The sequence below is a fragment of the Calonectris borealis genome, chromosome W, assembly GCF_964195595.1.
Source record: "Calonectris borealis chromosome W, bCalBor7.hap1.2, whole genome shotgun sequence".
NCBI lineage: Eukaryota > Metazoa > Chordata > Aves > Procellariiformes > Procellariidae > Calonectris > Calonectris borealis.
In genome coordinates, this window is record NC_134351.1 from 54,871,380 (window position 1) to 54,890,211 (window position 18,832).

The following is an 18,832-nucleotide window of genomic DNA, read 5'->3' on the forward strand; positions in this document are numbered from 1 at the left end:
TTAAACTAAAAGAGGGTAGATTCAGACTAGATATAAGGAAGAAATTTTTTATGATGAGGGTGGTGAAACACTGGCACAGGTTGCCCAGAGAGGTGGTAGATGCCCCATCCCTGGAAACATTAAAGGTGAGGTTGGATGGGGCTCTGAGCAACCTGATCTAGTTGGAGATGTCCCTGCCCATGGCAGGGGGGTTGGACTAGATGACCTTTAAAGGTCCCTTCCAACCCAAACTATTCTATGATTCTATGATTAAGGGCATTGTCTAAATGCCTCTTAAACACTGACAGACTTGGGGCATCCACCAACTCTCAACTGTGGGGTGGGGGGGAGTGAGTGAGCGTCTGCGTGGTGTTTGGCTGCTTGCCAGGTTAAACCACAACAGTCCTTTTTGGTGCCCAATGTGGGGCTCGAAGGGTTGAGATAACGACAGATCTGACCAAAGCGTGTTAAGGCAAAATTGTTATAAGCATCCATTATATTGATTGGTCACAATGTTGATGTATTGGCTCTCAAAGTTGTGGGGCTGGCTCTCAATGTTGGGGTATGTAATACCTTACTTGCAGTATGTGTTCCCTGTTGTGCTGTTTATCACTGCTCGGAGCTGGGGCAAGGTTATCATTTTGCTGCACTGTGTAACACTGTTTTATGAGATGATAAAATCATTGGTCGTGAGTCTAATCTGGTATCTGTACTCAGCATTGCCATCATCTCTGTACCTCGGGAGCCACCTCTCAGAAACTATTAATAATTACACTCTTTACCTTTTCTCCTCGGAGATCCAATTTATGGGGGAGACGGGGGGGCACTTTCCCCCACTCCTTCATCTTCCCTTTCATATCTCCAGAAACTCCTTTTTCTTCTATCCTCCTCATGAAGCCCTCCGCAACAGTTCCTGAGAATTTTGAATATCCTTGGGATGTTCAAACAAGCATGTTCCTATTGCTATGTCTCCTGAATGTGGTTCAGGCCTTGTTTAGGGTTAAACAACTATTCAGGAATACCGTCCAGAGATCAACCCCGGCAACAGACACGGTGGCTACTCCAACCCCCGCGACAGGCACTGCGGCTACTCAAACCCCCACAACAGGCACTGTAGATACTCCAACCCCCGCGACAGGCATTGCAGCTACCCAAACCCCAGTGACAGGCACTGCGGCTGAACCAGAGAACCAACCTGTGCCGGTATCAGTCGCCCCTGTACAGAAGAAGAAATACACAAGAAAATCAGCTCGTTTAGTAAGGGATGAAGATGAACCAGGGCCATCACGACAACGGGAGGAGGAAGAGGCAGAACCCGTAAATGAGATGGTAACCACCCGATCCCTATCCCTGAATGAGCTGCGAGATATGTGAAAAGATTTCAGCCGTCGTCCAGGCGAGCACATTGTCACCTGGCTGCTCCGATGCTGGGATAATGGGGCCAGTAGCCTGGAATTAGAGGGTAGGGAAGCCAAGCAGCTGGGATCCCTTGCTAGGGAAGGGGGCATTGACAAAGCGATTGGACAAGGGGCACAGGCCCTCAGCCCCTGGAGGCGACTCCTGTCAGGCGTGAAGGAAAGGTATCCCTTCAAGGAAGATGTTATATGCCACCCAGGCAAGTGGACCACCATGGAGAGAGGTATCCAGTACCTGAGGGAATTAGCCATGCTGGAGGTGATTTATGATGACCTGAACAACGAGCAGTTACACAAAGACCCAGATGAAGTCCAGTGCATGTGACCCATGTGGCAGAAGTTTGTACGGAGCGCACCAGCATCGCATGCAAACTCATTGGCAATAATGACCTGGAAAGATGGATGAATTGGCTGGCCAACTCCGGCAAGATGAAGAAGATGAAGTCTCTCTTCCTCCCTAGGGGCCTGTGTCTCTGCTGTGGAGAAACTGTCCTGGGAGTTCCAGCAACTCAAAGAAAATACGTCCTACTTCCCACCTGCATGGACCAGTATCTCAGCCATTAGGAGTAAGCGTCCCTCTGCTCAAGAGAGAGGATATAGTGGATACAGACCCCGGGGCACCCTGTGGTTTTACCTGCGTGACCATGGAGAGGACATGAGTCAGTGGGATGGAAAACCTACCTCACTCCCTTTGGCAGCAGAGTGCAGGCCACAGTTTGCTTTCACTTGGAGGGGCGTCCAGTACACCTGGAACCGACTGCCCCAGGGGTGGAAACACAGCCCTACCATTTGCCGTGGGCTGATCCACACCGCACTGGAACAGGGTGAGGCTCCCGAACACCTGCAATACATTGATGACATCATCGTGTGGGGCAACACAGCAGAAGAAGTTTTTGAGAAAGGGGAGAGAATAGTCCAAATCCTTCTGAAGGCCGGTTTTGCCATAAAACAAAGTAAGGTCAAGGGACATGCACAGGAGATCCAGTTTTTAGGAATAAAGTGGCAAGATGGACGTCGTCAGATCCCAATGGATGTGATCAACAAAATAACAGCCATGTCCCCACCAACTAGCAAAAGGGAAACACAAGCTTTCTTAGGCGTTGTGGGCTTTTGGAGACTGCATATTCCAGATTACAGCCTGATTGTAAGCCCCCTCTATCAAGTGACTCGGAAGAAGAACGATTTCAAATGGGGAAAATGCCTTTGAACAAATTAAACGGGAGATAGTTCAGGCAGTAGCCCTTGGGCCAGTCCGGGCAGGACAAGATGTAAAGAATGTGCTCTACACTGCAGCCGGGGAGAACGGCCCTACCTGGAGCCTCTGGCAGAAAGCCCCAGGGGAGACGCGAGGTCGACCCTTAGGGTTCTGGAGTCGGGGATACAGAGGATCCGAGGCCCGCTACACTCCAACTGAGAAGGAGATATTGGCAGCATATGAAGGGGTTCGAGCTGCTTCGGAAGTGGTTGGTACTGAAGCCCAGCTCCTCCTGGCACCCCGACTGCCGGTGCTGGGCTGGATGTTCAAAGGGAGGGTCCCCTCTACACATCATGCAACCGATGCTACGTGGAGTAAGTGGGTCGCACTGATCCCACAACGGGCCCGAATGGGAAACCCCAGCCGCCCAGGAATCTTGGAAGTGATCACGCACTGGCCAGAAGGTCCCTTCCAACCCAAACTATTCTATGATTCTATGATTAAGGGCATTGTCCAAATGCCTCTTAAACATTGACAGGCTTGGGGCGTCGACCAACTCTCCAGGAAGTTCCAGAGTTCTGTTCCAGTGTTTCACTACCCTCTCGGTAAAGAGATGCCTGCTACTGAAGGTAGGAATTGTCTAGTGTAGATTCATGTGCTTGAAAGTGGCAACAATTTTATTTCAGGAAATTTCAGCCCTCTGAAAAGTTGCTCCTGCATGGCATTTTGGTGAAGTTATTGTCTCGTTTTAAAAAAAATGAAAAAAGATAATTTTTATTTCACTGGAATGCTTTTTTCCTCTCAAGAGGGTATGTTGAGAATATGATTACAAATAAATGTTACTACTTTACAAGAGAAAACTTTGACATCCTCTCATCTCCAACCAAGAGAAGGATATTTGTTCTGTTCCTGCTGCTGCTCCAATAGGGCCAGCCATTTCTGATGATGGAGTCCCAGATTCTAACAGACCATTGCTTTCTCTTCAACTATGTATTTGAATCTCTAATATCAGATTTTCCCCAGGTGGGATTCTTATTCCCCTAATAAAACAGTATTGTAAAAATGCTGCAACTTATTTAAAATTAACAATATTTGAAAAATTAATCAGTTCTTAGATTCAAAAGAGTAATAACTAGAGAAGCACAGCCAACAAACTTTTTACAGTATGGTAAAGTCCAGGCACCTTCCCTCTTTCCACCATGCTGATTCAGCATGGTGGAAACTCCATAGAAACTCCAGCAAGCATGGTTCAGGAAGAAAAGGGTGTTCTTTTTCAGACAGCTCTCCCATTAGAAGATGAAATGTTAACAGTAAACAAACTGGAATAAATAAAATATTCTTTTTAGATTTAGAACAGAATAGAAAGCATTGATAGGACTTTGCATCTTTTTTGTGGCTGGAATAGTTATTACTGTTGTTTATGTGAAGCATATCTAGGATCGAGAATGGAAAAGTAAACCAGTTCCCAATCTGTATAAATGAAGAGATCCCAGGGGACAATAACAGGAGAGAACACAAAACTTTAATAATAGGCGGAGATATTACTTTGTTTCTGACCCATCTATCTAGGCATGTGCACATTATGTGTGTCAATATGGTATATTGGTATCTGATTCGAAGAAGCTTACAAAGTGGAAAACAAATTTAAAATGGGTTCTGCTGCTACACTTATCAACCCATGTATGCAGGGTTGGCTTCATCAGTCAGGGAATTGGAACAAATGCCAGGGATTGTTTCAGTGCTCTTTGAAACTGGAAATTTCAAGCAAAAATCTGCCTTTCTCAAATTTTACTTCTCCTATGCTATACACAAATTGACTCAAAACATTCAAATACAACTTTCAAGGCATAGCTCAGTCTTAACAATTCTCATTCATTACCTTTAGATAATCAATCGAGACTGATTTCAGTATTTTTCTTCACAGAGTTGAGGATTTCAAACAGCATGTACCACTGTATTGGGTCTGGCTGAGATGGAGTTAACTTTCCCCATAGCAGCCCTCATAGTGCTGTGCTTTGTATTGGTAGCTAGAAAGGTGTTGATAACACACCAGTGTTTTGACTACTGCTGAGCAGTGCTCCCACAGCATCAAGGCTGTCTCTCCAACATTCCCCCCTCACCAGTAGGCTGGGGGTGGGCAAGATCTTGGGAGGGGACATAGCCAGGACAGCTGACCCAAAGTGACCAAAGGGATATTCCATACCATATGACGTCTGCTCAGCAATAAAAGCTAAGAGAAAGGAGGAGGAGGGGGGGCATTCGTTATTACGATGTCTTCCGGAGCAACCGCTACGCGTACTGAAGCCCTACTTCCCAGGAAGTGGCTGGACATCGCCTGCTGATGGGAAGTAGAGAATAAATCTTTTGTTTTCCTTTGCTTCCACGTGTGGCCTTTGCTTTTGCTTTATTAAACTGTGTGATAGAGCAGCTTGGTGGGCACCTGGTGTCCAGCCAAGGTCAACCTACCACAACCAGCTAGCTTCCCTCTCTTTCTTCACAAGCAAGATTAAAAAGAGCTGTGTGCTGTCAGATTTCCTAGAAGGAGATTTGATCTTTTTCAGTGAGTCTACCATTTTACAGAGTATTTAGTGTTTTCTTGCAACATAGTGAAAAGTAGAAAACAATATTCTCTCTGCTAAATACTTGTAAAACAACAGCCTATGATGATGGCATTAGGAGAAAGAGGTAAAACCAGCCAACTCCTTGGCATTAGGTTAATGAAAAGGTTAAAAGTGCGGGGAAAACAACCTGAAAAGAAAATCGTCCTGCAATAGCCTGTACTTTTAAGTAGAGCAACTTGGAAGGTAGTTTGATTTTTTCTTTTTGCGCTGAAAAAATTTGACAGCTTCAGGAGTAAGTTGTTTTCTCAGTAAATTTCAGTTCTTATGCGAGAAGCTGAAAAGTAAAAAAAAAAATAATTGCGGAAAATGCCTTTGAACAAATTAAACGGGAGATAGTTCAGGCAGTAGCCCTTGGGCCAGTCCGGGCAGGACAAGATGTGAAGAATGTGCTTCAAAGGGAGGGTCCCCTCTACACATCATGCAACCGATGCTACGTGGAGTAAGTGGGTCGCACTGATCACACAACGGGCCCAAATGGGAAACCCCAGTCGCCCAGGAATCTTGGAAGTGATTGCGAACTGGCCAGAAGGCAAAGATTTTGGAATATCCCCAGAGGAGGAGGTGATGCGTGCTGAAGAGGCCCCGCTGTATAACAAACTACCAGAAAACGAGAAGCAATATGCCCTGTTCACTGATGGGTCCTGTCGTCTTGTGGGAAAGCATCGGAGGTGGAAGGCTGCTGTATGGAGTCCTACACGAGAAGTCGCAGAAACTGCTGAAGGAGAAGGTGAGTCGAGCCAGTTTGCAGAGGTGAAAGCCATCCAGCTGGCCTTGGACATTGCTGAACGAGAAAAATGGCCAGTGCTTTATCTCTATACTGACTCATGGATGGTGGCAAATGCCCCGTGGGGGTGGTTGCAGCAGTGGAAGCAGAACAACTGGCAGCGCAGGGGTAAACCCATCTGGGCCGCCGTGTTGTGGCAAGATATTGCTGCCCGGGTAGAGAACCTGGCTGTAAAAGTACGTCACGTAGATGCTCACGTACCCAAGAGTCGGGCCACTGAGGAACATCAAAATAACCAGCAGGTGGACCAGGCTGCTAAGATTGAAGTGGCCCAGGTGGATTTGGACTGGCAACATAAGGGTGAATTATTTATAGCTCGGTGGGCCCATGACGCCTCAGGCCATCAAGGAAGAGATGCAACATATAGATGGGCTCATGATCGAGGGGTGGACTTGACCATGGACGCTATTGCACAGGTTATCCATGAATGTGAAACATGCGCTGCAATCAAGCAAGCCAAGCGAGTAAGGCCTCTCTGGTATGGAGGACGATGGTTGAAATATAAATATGGGGAGGCCTGGCAGATTTTTTCAGCTTCCCATGCTCTGCCAGGTGCACAAGAAGCTGGGAGGGAGCATAGCCAGGACAGCTAACCCAACTGGCTAACAGTGTATTCCATACCATATGACATCAGGCTCAGTATATAAATAGGAGACGTGGTCCAGGAAGTAGCGATCGCTGCTTGGAGACGGGCTGGACATCGGTCAGCAGGTGGAGAGCAATTGCATTGTACATCACTCATTTCATATATTCTACCATTTTTATTATTATTATTATTATTATTATTATTATTATTATTATTATTTTCCCTTCCTTTTCTGTTCTATTAAACTGTCTTTATCTCAATCCACAAATTTTACTTTTTTTTTTTTTCCAAGTCTCTCCCCCATCCCACTGAGGTGGGTGGGGAGTGAGCAAGCGGCTGTGTGGTATTTGGCTGCCTGCCAGGTTAAACCACATCAATAGCATATCCATCAGTCAGATAGTTTATTTATTTTTCTTCTTTTGCTTCAATAGCTGTTGGTAACAGCCAGTTTGAGCATATCTGAAATCAAAGGTATTCCAAAGGTATTTAGTGGTAATGCCCAGGATGGTGTGTAATCTCTTCTTGCACATTTTGTCTCGTACATAGCTGCTGATAATGGAGCAAGTGTTTCCATGACTGTGATGTGTGTGTCAGAGGGACAGAATGTGACTTTTTTAATCAGTGAGGGTCAAGAAAAGGGAAGAACCTTGCTTGTGCCCCAAATAGGCTACACTGAAGTAATTTATGAGAAAAGTTAGCCCAGAACTCTCCATTTCCATGAAGCAGTTCGTATTGGGCAGCAGGGAGACATGAGGCTTACACCAGCAGTTATAGTCAGCTTATGGTAGAAAGGGTCCTCAGCATTTGCCCAAATCTTCTCTGGCTTACAGTTTCATTTGCATATCCATCTATTATATATGCACTATATATTTCCTGTTCTCAGAGTAATGTGTCATATCAACTGCGTATTGATACAGTCTAGAAGCTGTACAGCCTTCTTTGGAGCTCCTTGAACATGTGAAGCTGCATCTGAGATGACCTGTTTGGATCAACACAGATATTCTACCAGAACCTAATGGAAAAACTAGTGGATGCAAAAGGATTCCTTGACACTGTCACTTCATTTTTCCCAACCATAACCTTATCGCTGGGATGGACAACTAGCTGACACCCTGGAAAACACAGTAAAGGTAAAGATAGAAAATTTAACACTTATGCTGCATGGCCTGTTTTCTTCAAATTCTTTTCAAAATTGATTCAAAATAAATTGTATGCCATTTTGACAGTTTGAAAATAATAGTGAATATAAGAAGAATTGTTTTCTTTATTTGTGTATATTTGATAGTGTGTTATATATCAATTAGTTCAATGTTTAATTGAATTGCAATGGGACTGTATGAAAATCTGATTTTTTTTTCGAAAATAAACAGTACTTTGTTATTTAACTCATTCTCACATATTGAGGAATTTGGGGAGGGCAAATAATTTAAGCCTTGTTTCAGGTAAGTCTACTCCCTGAATTATAGCAGGATTAGTTTGTTAATCGGAATTCTGGCACATTCCCTGAAGAAAAATAACATATTAGCTGGAAATTTAAAACCCTGTCTAAGGGGTTTTGTATTAGATGACTAAAATAAAATTGTATGTCAACACTGGTTTTAACATTTTGTTTCTATTGAATAATTGAAATTTTACAATAAATTTTCCAATTTACTGACTTTAATAACTTTTAAAAATCTCAGTTTTGAGAATCTAATGACAGTTTTTTATTGTTAATCCCTAACTAGAATTTAGGTCTTGAACATATAATCATTATTTTAGGATCCCTTTCACAAGCTTCCTCTTATAATTCTCATGGCTGCTTTGTTCAGGGGTTTTACTCCAGTGCACATGCATTTGTGTGCAATAGCATAGTTCCCATTCATACAATCTGTGACTACAACTACAAAATTATACACCTTTCCAAATTCAATAGCAAGATTTAGTATTGTGTTGTTATGATTTTATTAAACTATATGGATGACCGAGCACTGGAACAGGTTGCCCAGGGACGTTGTGGAGTCTCCCTCCTTGGAGATATTCAAAAGCCATCTGAACATGGTCCTGGGCAACCAGCTCTAGGTGGCCCTGCTTGAGCAGGGCAGTTGGACAAGATGACCTCCAGAGGTCCCTTCCAACCTCAGCGATTCTGTGCAGTTGCTAGAAACATGCATTAGAAATACTGTACTAAGTAATATTTTTAATAAAGGTGATAATTTTATTTTCATTGTACATTTCAGTTTATGGTGATGCTAATTAAGGATATACTGTAAGACACAAGAAAACCAGGTTATTTGACCAATTATAACTACAAGTTCCTGTTTGCTCAACAAAACATTTTTAAAGATTTGTCACTTCTTAGTCTATTCAGTCACTATATTGCATATGATTAATCCAGAAAAAAAAAAAATTACTGTGATTATTGAAGTTAAGATTTTCATAGCCAGTAGAAGTAAAAGAACAGTTAAATATCATTTTAACTAGTTCTAGGGCTTGTAAAAATCTTAAACAGCAGGGACTCTTAAAGCATTTTATATTTCTTGCTTTTAACATTTTTTTTAAGTACAAAGCATTTTACCTGCTTCATTTCTCTATAACTTAGTCTTTTATTGCATTCATTCTGAAATACTTAAAAAAAAAAAGTTTCAAAGTGTTTCTGTTTTTAAAGGACCATTGTCAAGTTAAAACTAGTCTGTATTGAAGTCAGTAGCAATACTGTTTTTAAGAGAGAGAGGAAAGATATAATTCCCTGAATACACTCTATAGCTATATTTAAAATAATGCTTCAGTTGATGGAAATAAGGATTTTCGAAATAAGTTTCTTTTTCCATGTTAGCATTGCTTTTTTCCCCTGGGACACTGACATTATTTTAAATCATTTGGTGATTTCATTTTTAGAATTATCTGATTTTCACAAAACCCACATTTGCTCTTGTTTTGTCCTAAAACCTAACTATTCTATAAATCATTGCATCTTTTTTTAGATAGAGATTGTATTTGCAAAGAATTCATTTTAATTAAATGGTCTTTATTGCAGGCTATGTTTGGAGGATGTTAAAAGAAATGGCACAGATATGCAATACACTTTCTCAGTCTCTAACTTTCCCTGTAAGAGCAGCATTAGTGCGACAGTCAATATCTGAGCTCTGTTAGTTATTACAACAGTCAGATATGTAAATTTGAGGGGGTTTATTTTTAGTAGTCTTATTATAAAGGCGCATATTAGTTATTAAATATAGCATACTTATCCCAATTGCATTGAAATTTTTTTCTTTCTGTTTATTCCTTAAGATCCTTAGTTCCTTTAGTTTTTTAATCATTTTGACATGCAGAAGTGGACACTATTCATTTATATTACACCTTAAAATTCCAAAAGGCTATTTTAAAATTACGTTCTAGGTAATTATGGTGGGTTCGCCTTGGCAAACAGCCAAGTGCTCACCCAGCTGCTCACTCACTCCCTGTCCTGGTTTCGGCTGGGATAGAGTTAAATTTCTTCCTAGTGCTGTGTTTTGGATTTAGTATGAGGAGAATGTTGATAACACACTGATGTTTTCAGTTGCTGCTAAGTACCCTGCTAGTCAAGGACTCTTCAGAGGCTGAGAGGGAGCATAGCCGGGACAGCTGGCCCAGCTGGCCAATGGGGTATTCCACACCATGTGACGTCATGCTCAGTATATGAATGGTAGGTGTGGTCCAGGAAGTAGCGATCACTGTTTTTTGGGCATTGCTCAGTGGGTACACTCATTTTGTATATTCCACCATCATCATCATCATCATCATCATCATCATCATCATCATTATTATTTTCCCTTCCTTTTCTGTTCTATTAAACTGTCTTTATCTCAACCCACGAGTTTTCTCACTCTTACCCTTCCAATTCTCTCCCCGTCCCACTGGGTGTGGGGGGGAGTGAGCGAGCAGCTGTGTGGTGTTTGGCTGCCTGCCAGGTTAAACCACGACACTCCCCCTCCTCAGTGGGACAGGGGGAGAAAATAGGATGAGAAAGCTCATGGGTTGAGATAAAGGCAGGGAGATTGCTTACCAATTACTGTTGCAGGCAAAGCAGACTTGACTTGAGGAAAATTAATTTATTGCCAATTAAAATAGATCGGGTAGAGAGAAACAAGAAGACAAACATTAAAACAACACCTTTCCTTCCCTCCCCCCTTTTCCAGGCTCAAGTTCACTCCTTCACTCCAATTTTTGGAGTAGTATTTTCATCCAGCAGTTGCTTTTTCCCAGTAAGTTGAAGTCATTATGGTAACAATGAGAGTGGAGGGCAAGGACATATAAAACTTTAATTCTGGTAGTTCATAAATTTTGGTTGCTTAAGTTTGAAATCTAAAGGAGATTAATTTTTTGGTATGTAATTACATTACTAAAATTAAGATATCACAGTCCTGACTATATTTAGAAGCTTATTAATGCCATGTCTTTCTGTCTCATATGCTTAAATTAAGATAACAACGTATCAGTTTAACTTCTTTTTTCTTTTTTTTAATTTTTTTTTGATAAAAAATAAGAGTGAGGTACAATGTCACTGTTTGGACAGGAAAGCAAGATGAGTATTCTGTAGATTTGCTTTATACCTGAGAGAACTTTGGTAATAGTAGGGTTTATTATGACATCTTAGAACTGCAAAATTCTGAATTCAAAAAAGCCATAGGAGTGGAATACTAGATATGAAGCAGGGCAATCTCTGACCTTAGAATACTTAGCCTCTTTAATGTGAAGATTTCTTGATCAGGGAAATGCAAACCTTACAAATGCAACCTATACAGTCCTTCCCGAAGAATTGTATAGAACACATCCATGCATATTGAAGGAATTTTAGTATAACATTTTATTGAAAGGCTACTCAAATAGAAATTTAATACCTTTAATATGTCAGAAACGTTACTTGCTTATCATATGCATGTTCCCTCTCCTTCACCCAGTAGCGTTTAGTAAAGGCTCATGTTTCCTTGTCATGGTTTAACCCCAGCTGGCCACTGAGCACCACGCAGCCGCTCGCTCACCCCCCCCCGGCTGGGATGGGGGAGAGAATCGGAAGGGTAAAAGTGAGAGAACTCGTGGGTTGAGATAAAGACAGTTTAATAGGGAAAGCAAAAGCCGCGCCCACAAGCAAAGCAAAACAAGGAATTCATTCACTCCTTCCCATCGGCAGGCAGGTGTTCAGCCATCTCCAGGACAGCAGGGCTCCATCACGCGTAACGGTGACTTGGGAAGACAAACGCCATCACTCCGAACGTCCCCCCCCTTCTTCTTCTTTGCCCAGCCTTATATGCTGAGCATGACGTCATATGGTATGGAATAGCCCATTGGCCAGCTGGGCCAGCCGTCCTGGCCACGCTCCCTCCCAGCCCCCTGCGCACCTGGCAGGGCACGGGAAGATGAAAAGTCCTTGACTAGAGTAAACATTACTTAGCAACAACTGAAACATCAGTGTGTTATCAACATTATTCTCATACTACATCCAAAACACAGCACTATACCAGTTAATAGGAAGAAAATCAACTCCATCCCAGCTGAAACCAGAACATTCCTAAATATTCTTGCATTTGTCCCCTACAAGCATATAGAATCATAGAATGGTTGAGGTTGTAAGGGGCCTCTGGAGGTCATCTGGTCCAACCCCCCCTGCTCAAGAAGGGCCACCTAGAGCAGGCTGCCCAGGACCACGTCCAGATGGCTTTTGAATATCTCCAAGGAGGGAGACTCCACAACTTCTCTGGGCAACCTGTGCCAGTGCTCAGTCACCCTCACAGTAAAATAGGGTTTCCTGATGTTCAGGCGGAACCTCCTATGTTTCAGTTTGTGCCCATTGCCTCTTGTCCTGTCACTGGGCACCACTAAAAAGAGCCTGGCTCTGTCTTCTTTGCACCCCCCTTCAGGTATTTATACACACTGATGAGATCCCCCCTGAGCCTTCTTGTCTCCAGGCTGAACAGTCCCAGCTCTCTCAGCCTTTCCTTATAGGAGAGATGCTCCAGTCCCTTCATCACCTTAGTGGTCCTTCGTTGGACTCTCTCCAGCATGTCCATGTCTCTCTTGTACTGGGGAGCCCAGGAACTGGCCACAGGACTCCAGGTGTGGCCTCACCAGCGCTGAGTAGAGAGGAAGGATCACCTCCCTTGACCTGCTAGCAATACTTTGCCTAATGCAGCCCAGGATACCATTAGCCTTCTTTGCGGCAAGGGCACATTGATGGCTCATGTTCAAAAGGTGAGAATGACCCCAGTTGATAGCTGTGAACACAGGTAATTTGCTCCTCTCTCCACGGGGTCACAGGTCCTGCCAGGAGCCTGCCCCAGTGTGGGCTTCCCATGGGGTCACAGCCTCCTTTGGGCACATCCACCTGTTCCAGTGTGGGGTCCTCCACAGGCTGCAGGTGGATATGTACTCCTCCATTAACCTCCATGGGCTGCAGGAGGACAGCCTGCCTCACCATGGTCTTCACCACGGGCTGCAGGGGAATCTCTGCTCCGGCGCCTGGAGCACCTCCTCCCCCTCCTTCTTCCCTGACCTTGGTGTCTGCAGAGTTGTTTCTCTCACATATTCTCACTCCTCTCTCCGGCTGCAGTTGCCGTTGCGCAGCAACTTTTTCCCCTTCTTAAATATGTTATCCCAGAGGCGCCACCACCGTCGCTGATGGGCTCAGCTTTGGCCAGCGGTGGGTCCGTCTTGGAGCTGGCTGGCATTGGCTCTATCAGACATAGGGGAAGCTTCTAGCAGCTTCTCACAGAAGCCACCCCTGTAGTCCCCCCACTACCAAAACCTTGTCATGCAAACCCAATATAGGGAGAAAGAATAATTATTTATACTGAGTTAGAACTAAATTAGTTCTTTGCAATGTGATAATCGTGCATTTCACACCATGGTTCCTCCCATGTTTTTGAGCCATCAGCACCATAGTCCTTGGATTGTGAGAAGACTGAGATGGAGCTGTAGCTGCACTGCAGGAGGCACTGAGGCATACAGAACCCCCCAAATGAAGAGTAATCCTGACTACTAGTCAAGAATAATCCCGTCCTGTACATAAAGCATATAGATGGATTATAGTGCAGTATACATCTGCTACAGCATTAAAAGAGCTACAGCGGTTTGTAAGAGAGAACTTGTTGACTGTTCTTTCAAGATTCTTAAACTAAATTTAAAGTATAACAGGAATTATGTAAAATGTTCTGCTGCAGTATTTCTAAAAGCCAGAGGCTGTAAGAATAGAATAGAATAGAACAGAACAGAACAGAACAGAATAGAATAGTTCAGTTGGAAGGGACCTATAACGATCATCTAGTCCAACTGCCTGACCACTTCAGGGCTGACCAAAAGTTAAAGCATGGTATTAAGGGCATTGTCCAAATGCCTCTTAAAACACTGACAGGCTTGGGGCGTCGACCAACTCTCCAGGAAGTTCCAGAGTTCTGTTCCAGTGTTTCACTACCCTCTCGGTAAAGAGATGCTTCCTAATGTCAAGTCTGAACCTCCCCTGATGCAGCTTTGAACCATTCCCCCGTGTCCTGTCTCTGGATCCCAGGGAGAAGAGCTCAGCACCTCCCTCTCCACTTCCCCTCCTCAGGAAGCTGGAGAGAGCAATGAGGTCGCCCCTCAGCCTCCTTTTCTCCAAACTAGACAAACCCAGAGTCCTCAGCCACCCCTCATAGGACATGCCTTCCAGCCCTTCCACCAGCTTGGTTGCCCTCCTCTGGACACATTCGAGTCCCTTCACATCCTTCTTAAATCGTGGGGCCCAGAACTGCACACAGTACTCAAGGCGAGGCCGCACGAACGCTGAATACAGCGGGATCATCACCTCTTTTGACCGGCTGGTTATGCTGTGTTTGGTGCACCCCAGGATGCGGTTTGCCCTCTTGGCTGCCAGGGCACACTGCTGACTCCTGTTGAGCCTGCTGTCGACCAGCACCCCCAGATCCCTTTCTGCAGGGCTGCTCTCCAGCCACTCCTCTCCCAATCTATACTTGTGTCCAGCGTTACTCCGTCCCAGGTGCAGAATCCGGCATTTGGACTAGTTAAATTTCATGCCATTAATCATTGCCCAATGCTCCAATCTATCTCCCCTCATGAGAGTCAACAGCACCTCCCAGTTTGGTATCATCAGCAAACTTGCTAATGGTGCATTCAGCTCCTGCATCCAGATCATTGATAAATATATTGAACGGGACTGGCCCTCGAATTGAGCCCTGCGGAACACCGCTGGTGACCGGTCGCCAGCCAGATGTAGCCCCATTCACTACAACCCTTTGAGCCCTGCCCTTCAGCCAGTTCTTCACCCAGCGCACCGTGTACCTGCTCATCCCACAGTTGGACAACTTGTCCAGAAGGATGCTGTGAGGGACAGTATCAGAAGCCTTACTAAAATCCAGAAAGACTACATCCTTCATCCACTAGGCAGGTGACCTTATCATAGAAGGAGATCAAATTAGTTAGACAGGACTTTCCCTTTGTGAACCCATGCTGACTGTGCCTGATGATTGCAATGTCCTTTAAATGCCTTTCAGTAGCACCCAGTATGATCTTCTCCATAATTTTACCAGGAATTGAGGTTAGACTAACAGGTCTGTAGTTCCCTGGGTCTTCCCTCATGCCCTTCTTTTAAATTGGAATAATATTGCTTAGCTTCCAGTCAGTGGGGACTTCCCCAGGCTCCCAAGACCTTTGGTAGATGATTGAGAGGGGTCCTGCTGTAACATCTGCTAGCTCCTTCAGTACTCTGGGATGAATCCCATCAGGCCCCATGGACTTGTGAACATTCAGCTGATATAACTGGTCCCTTACAATTTCAGTGTCCACAAATGGAAAGTCACTGTTCCCACAGTTGTGGTCCTCCAACTCAGGGTACCAGGCAGCCCAAGGTCTATCAGTATTATTAAAGACCGAGGGAAAAAAAGCATTGAATTCCTCCACTTTTTCTTCATCCCTATTAGTCAGGTGACCATCTTCAACAAGCATCAGTCCAACGTTTTCCTTGGACCTCTTCTTTCTAGTAACATACTTAAAAAAGCCTTTCTTCTTGGCTGACACAACACTGGCCAAAAAAGAATCTAGAGCAGGACACCAGCCAAGAGAAGGCAAAGGATTTTTAGAGAAAAGCCCAAAAACAAAACAACAAGAGAGAGACATTAGCAACAATGTTATTTTCTGTCTGTTAATATAATTCATTGCCTCTTGTTTAAAGAAATATTCTCTTGAAACATGAAGTCATTAAACACCACCTGAAATGGTGTTTAAATTACACTTATTTGTAACTTCCTATAAGAGCATTGTAGGGTGCAAGACGACTTTGTTATGGTAACCCAGGATAGTTCGCCTCCCCCCCTTCTGCACCTACTCTTGCACAGGCACCAATGTGATGGCCAGCTGCAGATCTCGGAATTTGGACAACAGGACCTGCATTACATCAATGAGTTCGCTAATGAGCAAAACAAGACATTGCAGTGCTTTCCCTTGAGCTTCACCCCTAAGCAGGGCTCTGCTGCATCGGGTCCCCATTTGATTAGTGTTGGTGTCCTGGGACTCCCACCATGGTAATGCTATGCTTTCAATAAAGCCAAAGCTTTCACTCACTGAGTGTCGTGCCTCGTCCCTGAGGGCCAAGCACCTGCTTTTTGCTCGTAACACTTGGTGTAGTCAGCAGGATCCATCAGGTATGATGCTGCTTTGTTTTAAAGCTGGGGAGGCAGAGAAGCTTGATCTGTCCCTGCGACACATACTGGAATGGCCCTCGATGGAGCGATGGGGGTCGGTTGTGCAGATGGTGGCAGGCTGGGTGGCTCCGGTGGACTGGCCGGAGTTGCAAAAAGAGGCTGAAGTAACACCACAGCAAGTTGAGGCAATGTTAACTTGGCTGCGCCTGGGCCGCTGGCCAGGGTTGGAGAAGAAAGAGGTGGGTGAAGCATCGTGGTTATTCCTCACTGCGCTCCGCACCCTGGATGATGAAATATTACATTTACGTAGGATGCTCTTAGGTAAGGAGCAAGAATGTCGGGAAATGGGGGACATTCAGAGTTAAGGTGTTTATCTCCCGAAGCAACCGCTACACATACTGAGGCCCTACTTCCCAGGAAGTGGCTGGACATTGCCTGCTGATGGGAAGTAGAGAATAAATTTTTGTTTTCCTTTGCTTCCGCACGCAGCCTTTGCTTTGCTTTACTAAACTGCCTTTATCTCGACCAATGAGTTTTTAATCTTATTTTCTCCTCCCTGTCCTGCTGAGGAGGGGGAGTGATAGAGCAGCTCGGTGGGCACCTGGCGGCCAGCCAAGGTCAACCCACCACAGTCCTTTGTGGCGCCCAACATGGGGCATGAGGAATTTGAGATAAGGATAATAATTGGAGAGGTAACGGGCAAAACATGGATTGAACATTGCTAGAGAGTGGAATAATTGTGGGGAATTTCTGTTGTAATTGTGGTGAAGGGACGAGGGGTGGAGTGTGTGTAAATTGTTCACCTCTGTCGGTTTTGTGATGATGTTATTTTGCTTTTGGTGTGGGGAATTCTTTTTGTTGATGTAAGTGAAGTTTGTGAAGATTGTAAATTGTGTAATGAATGTGTATTTTAATGATAATTCTTGAATATGTGATTCACAGAAGCGAGGGGTGGAATTTATTAGGTTTATGTGGCAAGGTTTTGGTAGTGGGGGGTGGGCTGCAGGGGTGGCTTCTGTGAGAAGCTGCTGGAAGCTTCCCCTATGTCCGATAGAGCCAATGCCAGCCGGCTCCAAGACGGACACGCTGCTGGCCACAGCAGGGCAGCGTAGTGCGCCACCTACTGGAAAGGGCAAGGGGGCTGCAAGAAATGCCCGGATGCCACCTGCTTCCGCAGTCCCCCATGCCCCGGTTGAATGGTCCCTGCCGCTGGCGCGGGATTGACTTGTAGGCGGGCCCTCCGCAGTGCGAGCGGTGACAATAAGCACGGGGGACCGACGCCCCTTTGTTCCACTTACAATCCAGTGGCCGCAGGGAGGAACGCAACATGTGCTGGCCTTGTTGGACACCGGGGCGGAAGTAACTATTTTGCATTCAGCTTCGCGGGACTTGCAGGTACGGACAGTCCCGGTACAAGGATCGGGTGGGGGTGGAGACTGCAGCTCGAGTTGTAACAGTAACATTGACATTAGGTAAAGCACCCCCATTTAAAGCTACAGTGCTTGCGGCTCCAATTGGTGAATATATAACCCATTTTACTGCACAGCAAGTAAATGATGGGACAATGATGTGGGTATACGATGGTTGTATCACCTACCATATACCCCAACAGCAAATGGTCTGATAGAGTGTATGAATGGCCTCTTAAAGGACCAAATATGAAAATTGACAGCTACCCACACACTGAAGGGGTGGGGGGAGGTGCTGCAACAGGCAATGTTCTACCTGAATAATCATCATGTTGGGAAAATGACAGCCTATGAGTGTTTGCTAGATGCACCCGATCACTCAGTAACTGCTTGTATGCAGCAAGACCTGATGGGACAACTGCGGATGGATGGCACATCACTTCAGCTGCTTGCGGGGCAAGCAGGAAATCTTGCCCCCGCCGCTACTCCTATCCCATGGGCAGCAGGTGGGAAGCGACATAGCACACCAAATACTGTTTTTGCACTGACGTCACCAATTGTGGACCTGCAGTGGAGTCTAACTTTATGGCAACTGGAAGAGCTACCATTAACAGCCCTCCATTGCCACAGTTGTGGCAATCATGAAATATCTTGGACAGCAGGTCAACGTTTATTAACCATTTCTGCTTTGTTACCCGAAACAGGTCGAGTTGTCCTTACAGGACCACAATCTGCTGGTGTACCACTTGTCAGCGCTTGGTATCACGAGGGACCAGGAAAACAAGCAGTCCCTGTAAATACCCTTGGTGATGGGCAAGGGACTGCCACTATTCTCCCCGATAAAGGAGAAAATGTGTTGAGTCTCCACCTGCAGGTTAACTCGGCAAGCACTATGAATGGTGGAGTTTTGCTCCTTGTTCTGTTGGGAAGCACCATTGCAGATTGATGGGGACCATGCGCCAAGGACACCACAAACATATGGGTATTGTTAGCACACACCGCTCTAAATGCATCAGCATTCTGTTTACCTCACACTGTAGCTGTGGGGGATCTGATGGAGACGTGTTTTAGGAGTCAGTATACCACTGAATGTTTTGCAGAATTATACTCTATTGAAAAGTTTCTAAATACGCGCCACTTTTGCTAACCTATATGATATGGGTACTGTCATTTCCCAGTTAGATTATTGCACCTAT

General features: G+C 44.9%; 1 long non-coding RNA gene and 1 pseudogene across 1 annotated transcript in view; one reads left to right on the top strand and one right to left on the bottom strand.

Annotated features, from left to right (window-relative positions):
- LOC142074860 (uncharacterized) overlaps nt 1-18,832 on the bottom strand; it is a 602,395-nt gene that overhangs the window by 271,498 nt on the left and 312,065 nt on the right. The gene's annotated exons all lie outside the window — the stretch shown is intronic.
- On the top strand, nt 7,330-11,242 carry LOC142074991 (protein FAM151B-like; annotated as a pseudogene).